Raw genomic sequence first — 18,990 nt, 5'->3', positions numbered from 1 at the left:
ATTACATTTTTGTGTTATTGCTTTAACGCTGGAGATTTTCCGGCTACAGCACAGGGGCAACTCGGTCGCTTCACTTGCGAAAGGCTCGCTGTATTCTCCGGATTAATGAACCTGGGACGCGACAAATTCGCTTCACGAACGACATATCGTGTAGATTGCTTTTGAATAAAACACAAACTTGATATATTGTTTCATCCACACGCTTCCTCGGTCATATGCTTGCGTCGAGAGTGTATGGATTATCCCACAAACTACCAAGCAACTACGTATTATAGATGAAGTTTTTTATTTTTCTGCGACTAAAATATTATACTTTAATTTTCAAAAAAACTATGTTTTGTGAGTTTCAATAAAATCATGGAAAATAGATTGAAAATTTGATATTTTTAGATATATTTTGGCCTTTAAGAGAGAGTAGGCTGTATCGTGTAAATACATTACTTTAATAGTTATCTAACCCAACCTGCTACAAACTAACCTATATATCATTTCCTAAAGAGTAGTACTACGGTTTACCTTGTAGTACGATATAGCCTTATACTTTCCGCTTTATGAATGAAGTGCAAAATAATAATTTTTGGAACATTTTTTTGTACGAAAAGTTGAACATTTTGATTGACTTCTTAAATTTATAGACTGGAATGATAAAGGAATCATGATCAAATGCATGAATTTAATATTCCATAGATCATGCAGATTTTCTGAATAACATCTATACTAGGATGGTCTTTAAGTACGCTGTTGATGATTTTTTCATCTGGGCCCTCGAATCCATCTCAAATAATTCAAAAACCGTCCCAAATTTTTTCGGATTTTTACTTCAACTCCTTATGCTGTGTCACGACTCACGAGGCTTTTCTTTCGCCATAAGAATCGCATGAGATTTTGTGTTTTCTACTTTACACTTAATTTTTTTCCACGGAATTTTTCATGGTGAAAATCTGTATCAAACCTAGATTTATCAAGTGTGATTAGCTCTTAGCGGGGATATTTTTTCGTTCTGGGATTCACGTGTTAGGTGTACCATACCGTTGACGCGATTTTCTGAATTTTCGAAATTAAATTATTGGAAATAGTTAAAAAATGAAGCTATTAGAAATTGAATACGAAATCGTTCCGATTCCTGCAATCTATCGACGTGTGACATTACCATAATTGCACCTGCATTGACAGGGGCTCCTATCTATGTCTTGGTTATCCTCTCCCATTTGCAATGCCCTGCCTTTTTGAATCTATCCATGCAATTATTTTTATACTCGTTTACTCTGTTTAGTACGATTCACATTAAATCGACTGGTATCGGAATGTCTTCGGAAATTCAATATTCATTATATTCATAATTTTCACGATTTTCACGACTTCCACGAGTTGCACTACTCTGATAATATTTTTATAATATTTTTATTGATCTCATACTGTATCGTATGACGTATCAATTTGGATATAAGTGAGCGCCTCTCTCGTTACCCTGCATTATCTCTAATTCAAATCGTTTATTTATAATTTTATTGCTATTTTATAATATTTTCATGAACGTTGTAATCGAAATCTTGTATCACTACTGCAGTATGACTAATATATTTCGTCGGCTCATATTATTTATAGTTTATTATCTATTATACAGCAGCAGTAAGATTGTATATTCTTTGATACTATGTTTTACAAAACTTGTCTATACACATTGCACACAAGGATTACGCGCTTGAGGGGACTTTGTCACAGGGCGTCGAATAAATCTGTTCCTCTCTCTCTCTCTCTCTCTCTCTCTCTCTCTCTCTCTCTCTTTCTCCCCCGCCCCCCTCTCTCACACACGCGCGCGCGCATATACACACAGACACACACTCGCTGCTGTTTTTCCCTTCTTCAGATTCACGCCGTGCTTTTTACCCTTCGCTTGGACGGTCATCTTCTTTCCTGGTAGGTCTTTATGGTTCTGGCCCGAGTCTCATTTCCTGGCACCGATCACCGAAACTCAATCAAGTACGTATAATTTCACAAGAGGATAAGAAAGAAAAAGAAGTAAAGGCGACAGGAAGAAAGAAAGAAAGAGAGAGTTATACAAGAAGGGAGTGGAACTAAGAAAGGATTAGAGGGAGAAACCTCTGTCTGGTGATAACGTGAAAGCTAGTGTATCTCTGAAGAGGATGCTACAGTCAGTTTTTACTGAGAGTAAAATGTCACTGCTTTTGTCGTGGCATCATCGAGGCCTACGCACCAATAAAGTGAAAATGCCGATCAAGTATATCCAAAAACTCTGTAGTTTCCGTACTCCTATAATATATGGTACAGGAATACACTTCTTGGCAACATTTTTCGGGTATTCTCATTCGGCACTGCACATGAAATTGCGCTGACTATGGCAGTTTTACATTCGTGATACGTAGGCTTTGATGATCGTCAAAATAAGTGACCTGACTGCAGCATCCTCTTAATCCTTTGCGAAACAGCGTCCCATATATATATATATACTTCTCGCAAAAATTAAGGGAACAACAAAATTTTCGCAATTTCTTGGTGATTTTCAACAGGCTGTATTTCAGTGAAAAATGGTCGTGCAAGAAATAAAAAAACAAAGCTTTTGAAGCTTGAAGACTCTAGTTTTTGAATTTTTTGGTTAAAAATTTTTCGAAGCACTATTAGCCATGCAATCCTTGGATAAAGCACGAAGAAAAAATTTTCAAAATTTTTTACATTTTTTTTTTCGCTCTACGGGCATGGAAAAATTTTTCCGAGCAAAACCAATGCATAGGTCGCATAGCCTGTTTATTCAGCTTCAAGATGCTTTTTTTAAACCTCGATACGACCATTTGTCTTTGAGATATCGAATTTTGAATGCCAAAGGATCCTTTTTCACTCAACTGCCGATATCTCTGGAACTACTGGTAGCACAGCGAGCCGAAGGGCAGTTTCTTTTTCTGCAGAAGATTTCTTACAAAAATCTGTCATGGTTGATGTCAAAAAAATTTTTTTTCCACCTGTAGCGTTAACGTGAAAAAAGAGCAAAAAAATGCCATTTTGCCTTTTTTTGGATAATCGACTGTATCTTCGTCAATATTGGGGGGAAAGCTTAGGTTAGAAGAAAATTTTACAGCCTAATGTACCCCAAAGGTCCCCCTAAATCGGTAGATCGATCGGTTCAGCGGTTTTCCTGGACCGATTGATTGAAATTTTGAAAAAATCAAGGGAACAAGGTTTTTGTTTCTTAAGGAACCTTGTTCCCTTAATTTTGTCAAAATTTCAATCAATCGGTCCAGGAAAACCGCTGAACCGATCGATCTACCGATTTAGGGGGACCTTTGGGGTACATTAGGCTGTAAAATTTTCTTCTAACCTAAGCTCTTCCCCCAATATTAACGAAGATACAGTCGATTATCCAAAAAAAGGCAAAATGGCATTTTTTTGCTCTTTTTTCACGTTAACGCTACAGGTGGAAAAAAAATTTTTTTGACATCAACCATGACAGATTTTTGTAGGAAATTTTCTGCAGAAAAAGAAACTGCCCTTCGGCTCGCTGTGCGACCAGTAGTTCCAGAGATATCGGCAGTTGAGTGAAAAAGGATCCTTTGGCATTCAAAATTCGATATCTCGAAGACAAATGGTCGTATCGAGGTTTAAAAAAAGCATCTTGAAGCTGAATAAACAGGCTATGCGACCTATGCATTGGTTTAGCTCGGAAAAATTTTTCCATACCCGTAGAGCGAAAAAAAAAATGTAAAAAATTTTGAAAATTTTTTCTTCGTGCTTTATCCAAGGATTGCATGGCTATTAGTGCTTCGAAAAATTTTTAACCAAAAAATTCAAAAACTAGAGTCTTCAAGCTTCAAAAGCTTCGTTTTTTTATTTCTTGCACGACCATTTTTCACTGAAATACAGCCTGTTGAAAATCACCAAGAAATTGCGAAAATTTTGTTGTTCCCTTAATTTTTGCGAGAAGTGTATATACATATATGAGACACCTTTTTCCAATCGGTGATTCAAAACTTACATTTAATTTTTAAGATATTATCGCTGGCGTTTTTTTTTTTTTTTTTTTTGCATATTTGAGCTTCTAGGATGTCAATGTTGAGGTTTTAAGAGATATTATGAAGATTCCCCGAATATAATAAGCGCTATAAATAAAAAAGTCTTGAAAGCCTGTTTTGACAGAATAAATGTAATTGTCGGAAGATTATGTGGACTAGAGAAGTGTAACTCGGTAATATTGGGTTTTTGGGGTTGCCAAAAACGAATCCAACGTCAGGAATTCAAAATTCAAGATGCTGGATCCAATATGTTGCACTGAAAGTACAAAACTTGATCCTATTCGATTGAAATTTGTTACTCGGGGGTTTCTGGGGTCACATTTGGTGGCTGAAAAGACTCCTCAGTGTGCATTTTCGAGCCATTCCGATCACTTTCACATTTTCAGTCCGCCATATTAGATCAACCAAAATGACTTATGACAAAATAATCTTCAACAAAAAGAACCTTAACCAACAATATTAATACGGAGGCCGAACTTGATCTAACCTTTGCATTGCGACAGTCACATTCCGCGTCTTTCGCACGGGATGGTGCGTTGTGGTTTCGGTTCTTTTTTATCCAATAATATTTTTGGTTAAGTTTGTTTTTATTACAGGTTATTTTTGTCACGAGTTATTCTTGCCACAAGTTATTTTTATCGTGAGTTATGTTTTACAAGTTATTTTTGCATGAGTTATTAAGGTCAGTTACCGTGAATTTTATATTATATTATCGACCTTTCACGAGCCTGTTTGTACAAGATACTGTAAGATCTGTTAGCCTCGAACAAATTTCGTTTAGTTTTAGTTTTTTTGCGTGTGTTCCTTTCACTCCTGTCCCCAAGTACACATCTGCCAAATTATGGTCGCCGAGGCTTGAAATTGGTCGGCATCATTTTCGATATCTTTTATAGTTTCGTTTAATTATTACCTACTCATTTGATTTTGCATCGTTGGCATTCTGTGCGTGCCACCCAACTAGGGATGGGCAACCTCTGAGTACATTTGTGCTTAAATTACCCTCAGTAATTACGAACGATACTTATGTACTTGAAATTGACTAAATATCGAGTCCTGATGTACTTCGCAGTTTATGAAATACAAAATATTAAGTACAAATTTATATCGGACTTTTTGAAATAGAATGTACTAAGTGCAACTATATTTTGTACTTTGTGAATTAGGAAATAGTAATTAAAGTTGTACAATTAGTGTAAAAACTTACATGCTAATTTAGCATTTTGTGACATTCTTAAATACCTGAAGATTATTTTATATGAGAAAATATTCAGCTGTAAATTCAAACTAGTTGCAACGTACATTTTTGGGGAAGAATTTGTTCATTTTCTGAAAAACATAACAGTAAAAACAAAAATGAGCAAGAAATTATAACAATAATAAAGAAGAAGTTTAAAGATTCTCCGGTAAATATGGTGAATATCAGAACTAATTTGAAATTTTATGTATACATCAATAAAACAGCTGCTAGCATGAACGATATAACCGCGTAAATTTAAAATGATAAGATCACATGTAATCATGTTTGAAAGAAAAAAATGGATTTACCAAGTCAGCCTATTTTTCGATTTATGTACTTTGTAATTACAGCACTGACAAGTACCAAGTACATCAATATCGCAGTACTTTGAAATTACTAGAATTATAAATACAAAGTACATCATTACTTAGTACTCATTGCATTGCTGAATACAAAATCCATCTGTACTGGGTAATTGATAATTTGATCAGTATTAAGTAATTTTTTACTTTTATACTCTGAACTTGAAAAGTACAAATCCTTGCACCTAACACTATTATTCCATACAATTTTCTCCGCCTCTTTCTTTTCTAATCAGTTGACTAATTTTATATCATCTAGCTTAGGGTGTTTGCTAACGCGTTATGTCCGGGCCTTGATTCTCGCATGGCTCACACGGCCGTTAAGCCTGTGCTCAAGTGATTTCCGGAAGTCAGCCTGAAGTCGTTTAGAAACTCGGTAAAGTCTCGTCCCAGGTGAGACATTCTGTTCGACATCGACTGTGATAAAGTTTCCTAAATGCGGTTTATACGGTGTCATGCTGTATCTGCGTCGTTCTGTACAGATGTAAATAAATTAAGTATGTTGCACTTTCAGAAGTTTAGTTGTAAGATTCATTGTACATTATCTCCGAATTTCAATCAGACGTACAAGTACTGATCTGATAGGGTTACTCTACGAGAATCAAATTGAATAACCTTACGAGAACCTGACGAGGTTTACCCTGCCATTTCCGCATTACGTTGTTACAAAGCAGGTTCCAATCGAGTTATCCTATCAAGACCCTATGACCAAATCGAATTCGCCCAACCGATCCTTATGTTGGTCTCGGATTACATTCCATTCAAAAAAGCACAATCAACGAGACGCCATTTAAAGAAGATCCTTTCTAGATTTTTTTCTCTCCGATGCACTATTGATTCACAGAGGGAAAGGATTATTTGTTTAAAGTGATATTCGTTTGATTCAACTAAATGCTATAGTCAAAAGCGGCGAACACAATACTTAATTGATTCAATAAAATACTTTTTCTTCATACCTCGGTCGAAAGTACGTACTTTCGGCCCTGATTTCAAGGCAGAAAGTCTAACTTTTGCACCTTGCCAACGCTATGGATGCGCCCTCTACAACAGCGGAAATAAACATGTCTCTCGTGCATGCCGGTACGCCAGACTGCCACAACTGCCGTCATTGCCGGCTACTACCACATAGTTAACCATAACTGTGTTATTGTTTTTCCGCAGGATCGAGAGATAAACTTAAAGTTCTTTAATTTATATTAATTAGATTCTAATTAGATACTCAAAAATAAAATACAACGAGTGAAATCACCTCGAGTGACGAATCTATGGACGAGGAAGAAGTGATCAGAGATTTTGATGCAGAGGCTGACTTAAATAATACAAACCGGCACATTACCAAACAAGTCAGCAGACAGGTACAAATTAGTCTACGATGCGTACAAAAAATGGAAGATAGACCATACAAGTTCTGTGTCAACTTCAGAAGAGACTAATTTGATTGTATATTTTAAAAAATTGAGTAAGAGGTTAAGCCCTCCAACTCTATGGTCCTTTCGATCAATGTTAAAAAAGACCTTAAGTGCAAACGAAAATATTGACATTATTAAATTTTAAAATTTGAGAAGTTTTATTAAAAACAATTCTAAAGGACATAAATCTAAAAAGTCATTAATCTTTGAGTGGAATCAAATAATGGACTTTATAAATAATGCACCAAACTTTACACATTTAGTTACAAAGGTAGGTTTTAAAATTAATTTTATCAAGCTCTTCACTAAATCAAAATCTCATCTTTATAATAATAATAATTATTATTATTTCAGGTTATTCTTATATTTGGCATTTATGGGGCCATGCGATGTGATGAGCTTAGTAAAATTGAATTGGATAATATCGAAGATCTTGGTGATAAGTATCTTGTTTCTGTTAGCGAAACGAAAAATGATGTTCCTCGTAAATTTATAATTGGGGAACATTTTTATCCCAAGGTCAAGCAATACAGCTCTTTGAGACCTGAGGAGACTTTTACCAACAGATATTTTATCAAATATTATAATGAAAAATGCCTGAAGCAAGTCATCGGTAGAAATAAAATCGGTGAAACGCCTTACTTGATAGCATCCTATTTAAAATTGCCTAACTCTAAAAAGTATACTGGACATTGTTTTCGGAGAACTAGCGCGACATTATTATCTAACTCAGGTGCTAATATAACAATGCTGAAACAGTTAGGAGGATGGAAATCTACAAATATTGCACAAGGTTATTTTTTTAATCAGATTATTTATAATATGATCGTTAAAAATGAGTTTATTATATTCATATTTAGTTCTTGAATAGGTACTGAAATGATACTTATTTTGTTTCTGAAAATCTTATTCAACTTTTTATAGGATATGTGGAGAATTCGATGAAAAATCGAGAAAAAATTTATGAAAGCATAACCTATATGTATAGCCGCATCCACTGTAACTGATCCAGAACCATAAACAAGTTCAGCGAAAAACGACTGTTCAGTTAAAACAACAAATCCAAAAAATTCTGATGAACCTTCACATGTTAAAGTAGACTTTCACACCTTTTCTGACGATTTTGAAATTGATGATGAGGATCTTGCTAGGATTGATGAACTTGATGAACCTGAAATACCGAAGTCACCACAGGTGTTTTTCAGAACCGCGAACAACAAAAAAATTCTTGAACCTAGGAATAAAGAAATGATAAAACCTAGTCATTTAAAAAAAAAAACCAATTTTGGTTTTTTCAAAAAACAAAGACAATAAACTACCGCAAAATCCGATCAAAATCATCGGAACAAACGTCACAATCAATCTCTTTTAATCCAACTACTGATCAAAATCCGGGTAATTTTATCAAAACTGTACATTTCATGGAAATATTATCAACAACTTTTATTTCGATTGCGATAAATAGAAAGATGACAAAAATAATAATTTATAATAGTACTATCATATAAATTTAATAATTTCGTTCTTATTTGTGCTAATACAATAAATAATATATTTGTTATTTATTTATAATTATAATTTTAATTCATTAATAAAGATATTTGTTCAAATTTATATTTTTCTTCCAGTATAATTGTATTTGATGCCTGCCCCCGACCAGCAGCACTCGCTTTGCTCGTGCACAAATGTCGGGCAGGCATTAAAAAAGGATATGCATATTTATCTATCGTACTTTCGACCGGCTATGAAGAAAAATAGTATACACCACTCGGCCTCGCCTCGGGCCCTACTCCGCGCAGTGCAGGAAATTCATAGTTTCGGCCCTAGTGGTGTAATATACTACAAGTTTTTTTTATGATTTAAAAACTAGTATATGAAATGTTCGCTCGGCAGACCTGAATTGTTCGATTAAAAACAATGTGAAGGGCCACAGAAAAATGTTCTGCCACCATGGTAGCGCTGAGTTGTCAATTGACAGCGCTTCAAAAATGTAAAAAAAAAGGTGTGCTAAATCATTTGTTCGTGTCTGCCTCTTGGACTGATGGTCAGAATCGTCCTCAAAACGTTGAAAATCCAGAGGCAGACATCCAGACCCCTGATTTTCCAAAAGCAGACCATTTGAATATAAATTTTTTTTTCAACTCTACGTTCGCGCCAAGCCACAAGTAAAAAATTCTGCGCCTCCAAAATGTTAATAAAAATAATTAATGTTACATACAAGCAATCGATAGGAACAATTATAAAAACATATTTCAAAAATTCGGGTTCTAAATCTGTTACCTGCTGTCCCGCAGGTATAAAATAAACTGTATAGTTTGTCTTTCTTTCTTAGAGAGAAGAAAGTGAGGACGTTATAACTCCATAGAGAGTTGGGGCATACCCATACATAGATATATGTGCAGGTATATACCTATACATATATAATAAATTGTTAAATAATTATTAGTTTAAACAATTTGTTAATAACTTTTGGACAGTATTATTATTGATGATTGTTGTTCATAGCTTGCCGAATGTTGTTTAATTTTTTCAGATTCTTATTAAGTAACAAAGTACGAAAAGTCTGATCGTATACAATTTTTGGCTGGGACGCTCAATGACATACATCCTTAAATTTATTTGCGTCTTCTAACGTTGTAATAAACTGTTTTTTTTTCATTTTTTTAATTGGATTCAATAAAAAAGACTGAACAATATAATAATACTAAAACTATTAATACCAACAATAAATAGCCGTACTACCCACTTTCTCTTGATTCTGCGTGAACTTCAAATAATGGTACACCTCAAAATCAGTAAAAAATGTCTGCCAACTTTTTTTTGTATTCGGGTAGTCCTGTTGAATTGAATGGACGCAACTAGAACGACGAACAAATGATTTAGTAGAGCTTTTTTTTTACATTTTTACAACTACGTCCCGTGATAATGCAGGGCCCTGCATGTCTGCCTCTGGATTTTCAACGTTCTGAGGACGATTCTGACCATCAGTCCAAGAGGCAGACACGGACACATGATTTATTACCCCCTTTTTTTAAAAAAATTTTGAAGCGCTGTAACTCAAAAACGCACGGATGTAGGACCTTAATTAACTGGCCCAAACCGATTTGTATTAATCTAAACTTTCATCCCTATCGATATGAAAGACGAACAAATCATTTACCAAAATGGCAGCCAGCTCCCTAACTATAGACTGAAGTGAATGGACTTCAACAAATTCTATTTTGTTGGTTCAAGAACTCCTTTACTTCCGTACAGTATGAATGAACGTAGTCAACAGGAGAGATTTTATACATGGTAAATCAAACCGCATTGAGCGTAAATCTAGCCGTGAATTGAACGATATCTATGCATATGAATGTTAATTTGATCGCTATAGCACAATGAGGACCATGCTGTTTGTAGACAGATGGGCAACAACTAATTACTAGAGATGATGTAGATATATCTATATGGGACAGTCTATACCATTCGGATTTGGCCCGCGGTTTTCTTTATGATTGTTCTCACTTTGAAAGGTACTCGTTGTTTTTTTAAAGATTTTTTCGACAGGGTTTTGATTTTCTACTATTTTTCAAAACCATGTTATTGATCGACGCAAATTAAGAATCTGGAATAATTTTCAAAAATCTTGTGTGACATATCAAATTGTTTCAGCAGCCATCTATAGTAGAATGACTTCCGCTTCTAATTTACTATGTTTTTTTTCGGAAAAAGTTTGAAAACAGTAAGAAGGAAAAATCTCTATACTCCGGCTCTAAGCTTAAGAAAGTTGATACCTGACACATGATTTTTCAGATTTTTAAATTGTATCGATCAATAGAATGGTTTTAAAAAATTGTTCAGAATTAAAGTCGTGTTAAAAAAGCCTAAAAAAAAATTGAGTGCCTCTCAAAGAGAGATCAATCTTACAACAAATCGCGGGGCAAATCCAAGAGGTTAAGGGTCAGACACAGGTCGAAATGCTATGGACTGCCCCATATACAGTATAATATTATACATACTATGTTTTGAAATTTTAGTTAATGTTACTGCTGTTTAAAAAGAGGTTTCTTGCAAAAAATAACTTGTGCAGTCTGCCAGTTTTATTAAAAAAATAATCAGTTGTAAATTAAACAAAGTCGAAGCCATTAATGAAATTTCATTAAAATTGATCTGATCATTTTCCATTTATTGTTGAAAAAAAAAATTACTTTTACAAATAACCTGGGCGCCACTTGACCGATTCTAATCGCAATCTATTCAGTTCCAAATCGGAATGAAACACATCGATTGAAATCAAGATCATCTAAATCCATTTGTTAGTTCTCGAGATATCGTCGGGTAAAGAATTCAAGTGAAAAACGAACTTTTCATTTTCGGGGTAGATTACAATAACTTCCCCTGTTGAAAGATCGGCGAGTTGATAATCTCTGCAATGACATATATCTTTATAACAGCTTCCTGTACGAAGCTTGCAGCTCGTATCTGAGCAGATTGTATATTTCAATGTTTCCTGGCCAAGTTCATATCAGCCGCATTGAGCGAAGAAACGCTGAGCGCTCCGGCGTTTTTTTCACGCATTTACACAATCACGCAAACGTATTTAAACTTCAGCCATTATTCCGTGTCAACTTATCAACCTTAAGTGTAGAAATTTTTTATTTGTATTTATTGCAGTTTAAATTTAGTTGATTTGCACTACATATAAAACTTTGGTTTACCTAATATTTCGAATAATTGTTACTTCTAATTTTCTTATAACCTGAACGCATTGTTATTGTTGCTACTCTCATTTAAGTAAGATCTATTGTCAACACAGCATGACTTAGGTATTGTGTGAATTAACAGATTTTCATACTATCAATAAAAGGTGAACAATGTTCGTTTGTTCATTGATATATCCTAAAAGAATTCAATTTCATTTTCATTCATTTGAAGATTATTTGATTGCCTCCAACGTGGCAAGTCGTCCAATTTTCATAGAAATTATTTACGCGTAACGTAAAATAACCTCAATTTTTGACATCGAAATCAAACACCTTTTCAAATCATTCGGTATCCTTATGGATTTAAACTCAGAATCCTTACGTAACCTTTGTTCTTCGATGATATCCACTTTTCAGAAATATCTCCATTATTTAACATAAAGGGTCGACTAAATCTATGTGAATTGTGAAAATCGATTTTTCAAATATGTTGTTCTCGGAAAAAATAATCCTTTGGGTACATGCCCTTAACCCTTTAATGCACCCTGAGATGCTCAGCGTCCCACCTTTTTCTTTGCAAATTTTTTTATTCAATAAAATACTTTTTTGGTAACAACTGCCGAGTTTTTTTGGTTCCAGATTATTTGTAGATATATTATGGAATGTTTAAAGTATATCCCTGAATTTAAAATTCTTTAAAAATTACTGAGCCAGAAGCGGCCTTATATTACTACTCTTCTCTGTTGTTGACGTCCGCCACAACTGATAATTGAAACATAATGAAGAATTTTATAACAAAAAACTGAAAGATTTGAAGTGAGCACATGAGGTAAGTATCACTATATCAGTATCTTTGATAGATAAGAGAAACACGCTATTTTACGTTTTTACGTGTTATTACTGCAATGAAAGTTGCGATACTAATTCGTAGTATTTCAAATTGTAAATACACTGTAAACGAAAATGAATAAAAACATTCAAAGACCATGATGATTTTTATGTTATCTATCCATTATTTTTCGTTTATATCCGATGTTCACAAAGTATTTCTTCTCTTCGAATATTGACGTAACTGTTCAGACTTAGTCTATAAGAGATGAAAATTGACAGTAATCTTGTTTGAGATGGCATACTATCCAATTCTACGATTTTCAGGGTCGTGGATTTTAGAAATTGTACACCGAAAATTGTCCAAAATTTGAAACACGCGATATCACTTTTCAGCCGATTCGTTACTCACGAACACCACGGTTTCTCATGTGTAAAATACGCCGTGAGCGTAATGGATATTACTGCATTCACTGCTATATCTCGATCTGGCGGAAAATTCAGCGCTTCAGAGAAATTATCCCGCAAATATCTCGCATTCTTTATTTCGAATGAATTAAAAATAGAAATGAAAACATGACTACCATGGATATGAATTTTTGCGAGCGTTATGGAATACATAATTAATGTCGGACGGAAAATCAGTAGTTTGTCGAGCAATAAATCTTTTATTTCAAACATTCATTGCGTGTTTCTCACACTTTCCTTCTCTTTTGAATGACGAAATTGTTTCAAATTTTGGAAACAAAAGTGAGTAAGAGGTAGCTGCATTAAGTATATATTCGTACATAGAAAGAAATCTTGAATGAAGAAAATAGATTTTGTTGGAGTCCGTTCCCTTCAATTTAGTATCTCTTATTTGTTCCAAATACGATGACTGCAATTCAACAATTTCCATTTGGTCAGTTTGTCAAAATAATTTAGTCAAGCGAAACCCTTGATTCAACAATAGTTGAATAATTGTAATGTTTAGTCAGTGCGAAAGATTTTTGTAAGAATAAATTTCACAACCTGTTTCAACGATTGCAGCATTGAATTCTTGACTCAACAAAGCATGAATCAAAACAAGCTTAATTTGTTCTGATACGACAATTTCATACTTTTAAAACCAACAGATTGAGGTGCGTTAAATCAAATTTCTAGTCATTTCAACCACACATTTTCTTGACACAATATTCACATTATCGCAAGAAACTCACGCCGTGTTGTGTCGTGAATAAATTGATAGTCTGCATGATCATTCAAAGACTCGATTCAATTCTATATTAAATCACAAGTATTTCGTCCGACAAAAGTGTTTTGGTGAAATAAGTAAGTATCGTGTTCGCCACGTTTGACTATAGTATTTATTTGAATCAAACGATATCACTTGACTGAAATAATTCTTTCCCTCCGTGTGGTTACACCCGCCTAATGTGATTTCATAGATATTACGGTTCAGATAACTGTTCCAGAATAATATACGTTCTCTTCGTCGCGCCTTACATATTGAACAGAACACGATGTACCTAATACGTAACTTTTAATCCTATACATAGACACATGTGCTCACAGTGGCATTCAATCACAGACATGACATTACCTCTAGTCTGGTTGGTCGTTTTGTGAATTCTAAATTATGTCAGGTCTTCCGATACAGCTTACTCCAAATAATACCTTAACAATTTATTCCTCACAAAATAAAACAGATTTTCACTGCGAAGAATGAGTCATCTCTTAATATTTTGATCATAGTCTAAAAATTAACACGCTGCTGACTCTAAGACGTTCAATTGAACCAATGCAAATTATACGAGTGAGGACTTTTTCTCATACCTTACAGAATCTAGTTTAATTTTCAATATTCGTTCTTTGTGAGTAAATTGTATGAGATTATGTTGAATTTTAACGACGTCTTCCACAAACATTTTCTCGCTTACGATGAATATCGAAAAAATAATGTAAAATGTAGATTTTGTTAGATTACAAAAGTTGGCCTGTCATGTGATGAAGGACTGTGTCAATATTAATTATAAATCCGGTGTAAATTAAAGCAATAACAATAAACTATGGAAACTATGCAAAATTTTGCAAACTTGTTCAGAATGAGTGAACGCAGTTTTGATGAATTCGATGCATTATCTATACTTCTGTCAATTTTGCAATTACATCCGTAATGCAAACTTGCTGAAGCCTACTTTTCGGTAAGGAGTGAGAAATTAGAATTGTCAATCGACAAAAGGACCAGAATATTAAATTTTCATACACGCAAGAATCCTATTCATAAAATTTAAAAATGTGGATAGTCCTAGTATAGAAAATTTTAAGTACAAAAAGTCGAAATACAGTACGACAAAACATAGAACGACAAAATCGAGATTCTATACACGATTCTTTAGTATCGAGAGGGATTCTGATGATTCTACAGTTCGGCGTTCTATGTTCTAACCTTCCTATTATTTTACTTCTCCATACCTTCAACATTTTTAAATTCTATGAATTAAGATTTGGCTTCTTTAAAAATTCGATATTGTGGCCCGTCAATTTTTCGATCTTTCTATATTTTTACCCCCACCCTCTTTCAACGTATTGACTCGAATTTAAGTAGAACTTAATTTAAATTTTAACTAATGGCAGAGCATAATACGCGCTTGAGGCGTGCTTACACTTCAGCTTAATTTTATTGTCCCTATGTAATTAGGCCTGAGCCGCTCAGTTAACTGCGTGCTAACTGCATCGAAACTCCCTTGTTATCATGAACATAAGACTTAAGAAGTGGATAATAATGAGATTCTATCACAATACAAAATCCTAATTATGAGAATTAAAGCTTGAATAAGCTTTTTATGATGATACACAAACTCGTCAACGTCTTTCACGAATCATTAATATTTTCGCCCAAAACGCGAAATCATTAATTAATAAAGTACACCTTGACTGAATTGTAACGAAAATGTCACTGTGTCCTTAACCTTCCAATTCATTTCAATCAATTTTTATTTCTCAAACTACTTTTTTGGTAACAACAGTTTTTTGGTACCACGTGGTCCCCGAAATATTTCTGAGTCTAAAAAAATTCAAACTTTGTTTATTTACTTATTGCAATTACAGCACATGTAAACAAATGCTCGAAATTCGTACTTTTCCATGAAAACAAGAATTTTCTGCTAATCTACCATCAAAATCCGAATGCCAATTTTTACACAAACTTAATACACACCAGAGAAAAATTTTATCTTGAAAAAATAGACCTCTCATTTATGTTGAGTATACGTGGAGAACACATGAAACATAACATGAGTTACATCGTTGAAATCGAAAATTGCATTGTCAGATCGCTACTTTTCGTTTCATTCTTGTCACTCCCAACGTACCATTTGACCGAATTTGGCATATAACTCAAATCAATTAGCTTGGTATTTTAGCCGAAATGGAGTTCAATGATTTTATCCAACGAACGTAAATATATAGAAGAGCCGGCAGAAGAATAATAATAAGGAAAAAACCTCATTCTATTCGATAACCTGGAATGTATATTCTGATAATATTAGGGAAAATAATAGTGATCGATTGATAATTTACCTTGTGATTGAAACGGAGAACGTCCCGAGGGGGTAGCTCGTCGATCAAACTTCCATTCCGTGCGTCGTGTAAAACAGTTTGATTCCTATTTCACTTTCCGAGAGTTAAACTTTCGATCATTTGTAACTTATCACTCCAATGTAAAGTAATCGGACAAAGGCATTTAAGACAATAATAACGAAAAGAAAAGCGTTTGCGTGATATGGTAGAACAAGGGCATATAGGGTCTTATTGCGTGTCGCGATATTCATTCACTTATTCATACATTAAACGCGTTTCCTTTCTTCCGGGTTTTCCGTCATCAGGGAAACGGCAACTTCAAAATACTTCATCACCAGAGTACTCATCGATTCTCCCTTCTTTTTTTTTTCTTTTCTCGCCAATTCTTATTAAGACAACGTTACACAGTTTTCAAAATTAACTTGATTTCAATTCCACAGCATTTATGAACTAAGTTATATACCAATACTGCTCCACAGCTAACGAATTTCAAATATTTTACCGCAAGAAGCCCGCATACTTATAATGATATGGATTGGTTAATTTTGTTTTTTTAGTTTCCGTACAATTACAAAGTTAGTAGCGATGAGCAATTTCAAGGTTTATTATACTGGTAACAATATACATTTATTACGATCAGTGATATAAGGACGCGTGACTTGATTCAAATGCAAAACAAACAAGTGAAGATTTGAACGCGAAACACACCGCGAGTCATGAACTCCCATATTCGATTTTGATATGCAGGTGCGAAGAATGCAAAAGAAAAGTTTTAAACAAACGCTAATAAATTATCAGGAAGACTGAGTTTGTGCAACGGACGAACGATTGAATCGGGGAGAAAAGTTTGGGTGGGAAAATATTCTTCAAGTTATTATGAAATTCGCAAAAAGACGCGCCAAAAATAATCCCGACATGCTCGTCCTTAGCTGGCTAGGCTCACCGAGTGGTTTGGCTGACGGACGCGCGACGGGAATTCAAGTGAGCGTCAACGGCGTTCCGACGTCGCCGACGACGCGCGTCAGTTCCGCGACGACGTCGCGCAAGCGCTTCCTGATAGATGCGCGATGCCTCTTACGAAGCGGGGGGCGAAACGTGCGTTCGACCACAGATTAATAAAATCATCACCGTGTTACAGATTCAATACACATTTGATATGGGTGAATATCAATCTCGATTGTCTCATCATAGACAAATTTGAGGGACCATGCTAGTGTAACGGATCGAAAAGTAGCTGATTTTCGAGATTTTTTTTTTTTTCGATGGATAAAATACGATGATCAGTCTGATTTTTTGTATGCCCAATCGAAGTTCTCGTGAAGAATAGAAAATAAACTTTCAAACGTTTATTTTCATTTTATTTATCTTTATTTTATAAGGCTCAGAATGACTTAGAAAAAAAGGAGTCCTCACGGTGTACACGATTATGGCCGTAAATATTGTCTGAAATAAAATTTCTAAAAGGATTATTAATCAGTACGAAAGCCGCTATTTTGCTATGAAGATTCTTTTTTTTTTTTTTTTTTTTTATCAAAAGTGAAACAATGGCGGCGCGCGGCGGTTTCAACAAAAAGTATAGAAGTTAGCCTAAGGTTCTTTCAGGCAATAGAATTCTGTGAATACAGGTTCGATCCGGATGCCCTTTTTCACAAAATAACAAATGCCACCTTTACAGAGATCTAAGATTACGATATTTTCCAGGTCTGGTTTATGGCAATCAAGACTTTCTTTCATTTATTATTTGCATTAATGTAATTGAGATAAATAGTCTGACTCAATATTTGAACAATATCGTCTGAAGAAGGATCACTAACTCAAAAAAAAACAATTTAGTGTACCGTAGAAATTAATCTGTCCGTCTCACCCATAGAATACCATTCTCCGGAAAATTTTGTGACCATCTACTATTGTATTTATTTAATAGGACTAGTGAAGAAAATTCTCTAGTCTAGCCTTTTAACTGGCTTAGGAAGTTTTTGCGTAACGTGGAGATTAGGGTGTCCCATATTTAGGGTTTTTTCAGGCATACTCCCTAAATTAATTTCAAATAATTCAAAAACCTTGGCCTAATTTTGTCAGATTTTTATCTCAACTCAAACCCGTGCCGACAACAGGGTGGATTTTCTCTTTTAAAATACACGTGTTTTGGACACGTTCTCAGTATATTTTATTATAAAAGTAATAATGTTAAAAAAGAAATGGGTAACCGCGAGACTTTAGTGGGCATTAGTGCTGATATATGAGAAAAAAGTCACATCATACCATACAATCTCGACGAATTTGCACTTCCTGTAAGTGCAAAAAACGTCAGATTTCGACTGTTTTCGACGTCGCTTTCCCGTTCTGGCCTTAAAACGGCGAACTTGCAGCAGAAAAAATATTCGCCGGTAAGACTTCAATTAACGTTTTTCAGAAGAACTATTTTCCAAAATAACAATTTCCCGGTTCTCTCACTTACCCTCACTGATGGTGCTGACGGTCCTCATTGGCAACCCGAGGTTTGTGTACCGCAAATTCACGGGAAGCAACATATTGCAGACACGCGAGAAGAGGTTTTCGCAATTGAGAAAAAACTTATCCTGATTGTTGCGTAGCCGCGTAGTAAGCTAGAATAATAATTCTCATGTGCTTCGGAAGTATCTTCAGACAGGCAACACTCACAGACACTTGAGTACACTTGAACTGGAACTTCCTGAATTAGGTATGATTTCACAAGTGCCTCCGCCGCGCGTCGTAAGCTCTTTGATAATTTCGCGATTATTGATTGTACATTACACTTCGCACGCTTGACGCCACTGTGGGTACAAATGGTAAAAAAAAAAAAAATAATAATTATACGTTACATTAGTTAAATTTTTAGATTTCAAATGAAAGACGACTCCGCAA

At 34.7% G+C, this 18,990-nt stretch overlaps 1 protein-coding gene across 2 annotated transcripts in view; it reads right to left on the bottom strand.

Moving 5' to 3' along the window:
* The window catches only part of mAChR-B (muscarinic acetylcholine receptor), a 184,431-nt gene extending 167,355 nt beyond the window's left edge, over nt 1-17,076 (bottom strand). The window contains exons 1-2 of one of the 2 annotated variants that reach the window (XM_069133600.1): nt 17,048-17,076; nt 16,105-16,197 (exon numbers count right to left, since the gene is read on the bottom strand). The gene's annotated coding sequence lies outside the window, so the exon portion shown is untranslated. Of the gene's footprint in view, nt 1-16,104 lie in introns of both variants that reach the window. The other variant, XM_046614052.2, reaches the window with a different exon arrangement.
* Between the last annotated feature and the right edge of the window lie 1,914 nt (nt 17,077-18,990).

This window comes from Neodiprion pinetum, chromosome 2 (assembly GCF_021155775.2).
Source record: "Neodiprion pinetum isolate iyNeoPine1 chromosome 2, iyNeoPine1.2, whole genome shotgun sequence".
NCBI lineage: Eukaryota > Metazoa > Arthropoda > Insecta > Hymenoptera > Diprionidae > Neodiprion > Neodiprion pinetum.
The sequence above is the reverse complement of the archived record's forward strand: the minus strand, read 5'-3'. Positions and strand labels throughout refer to the sequence as shown.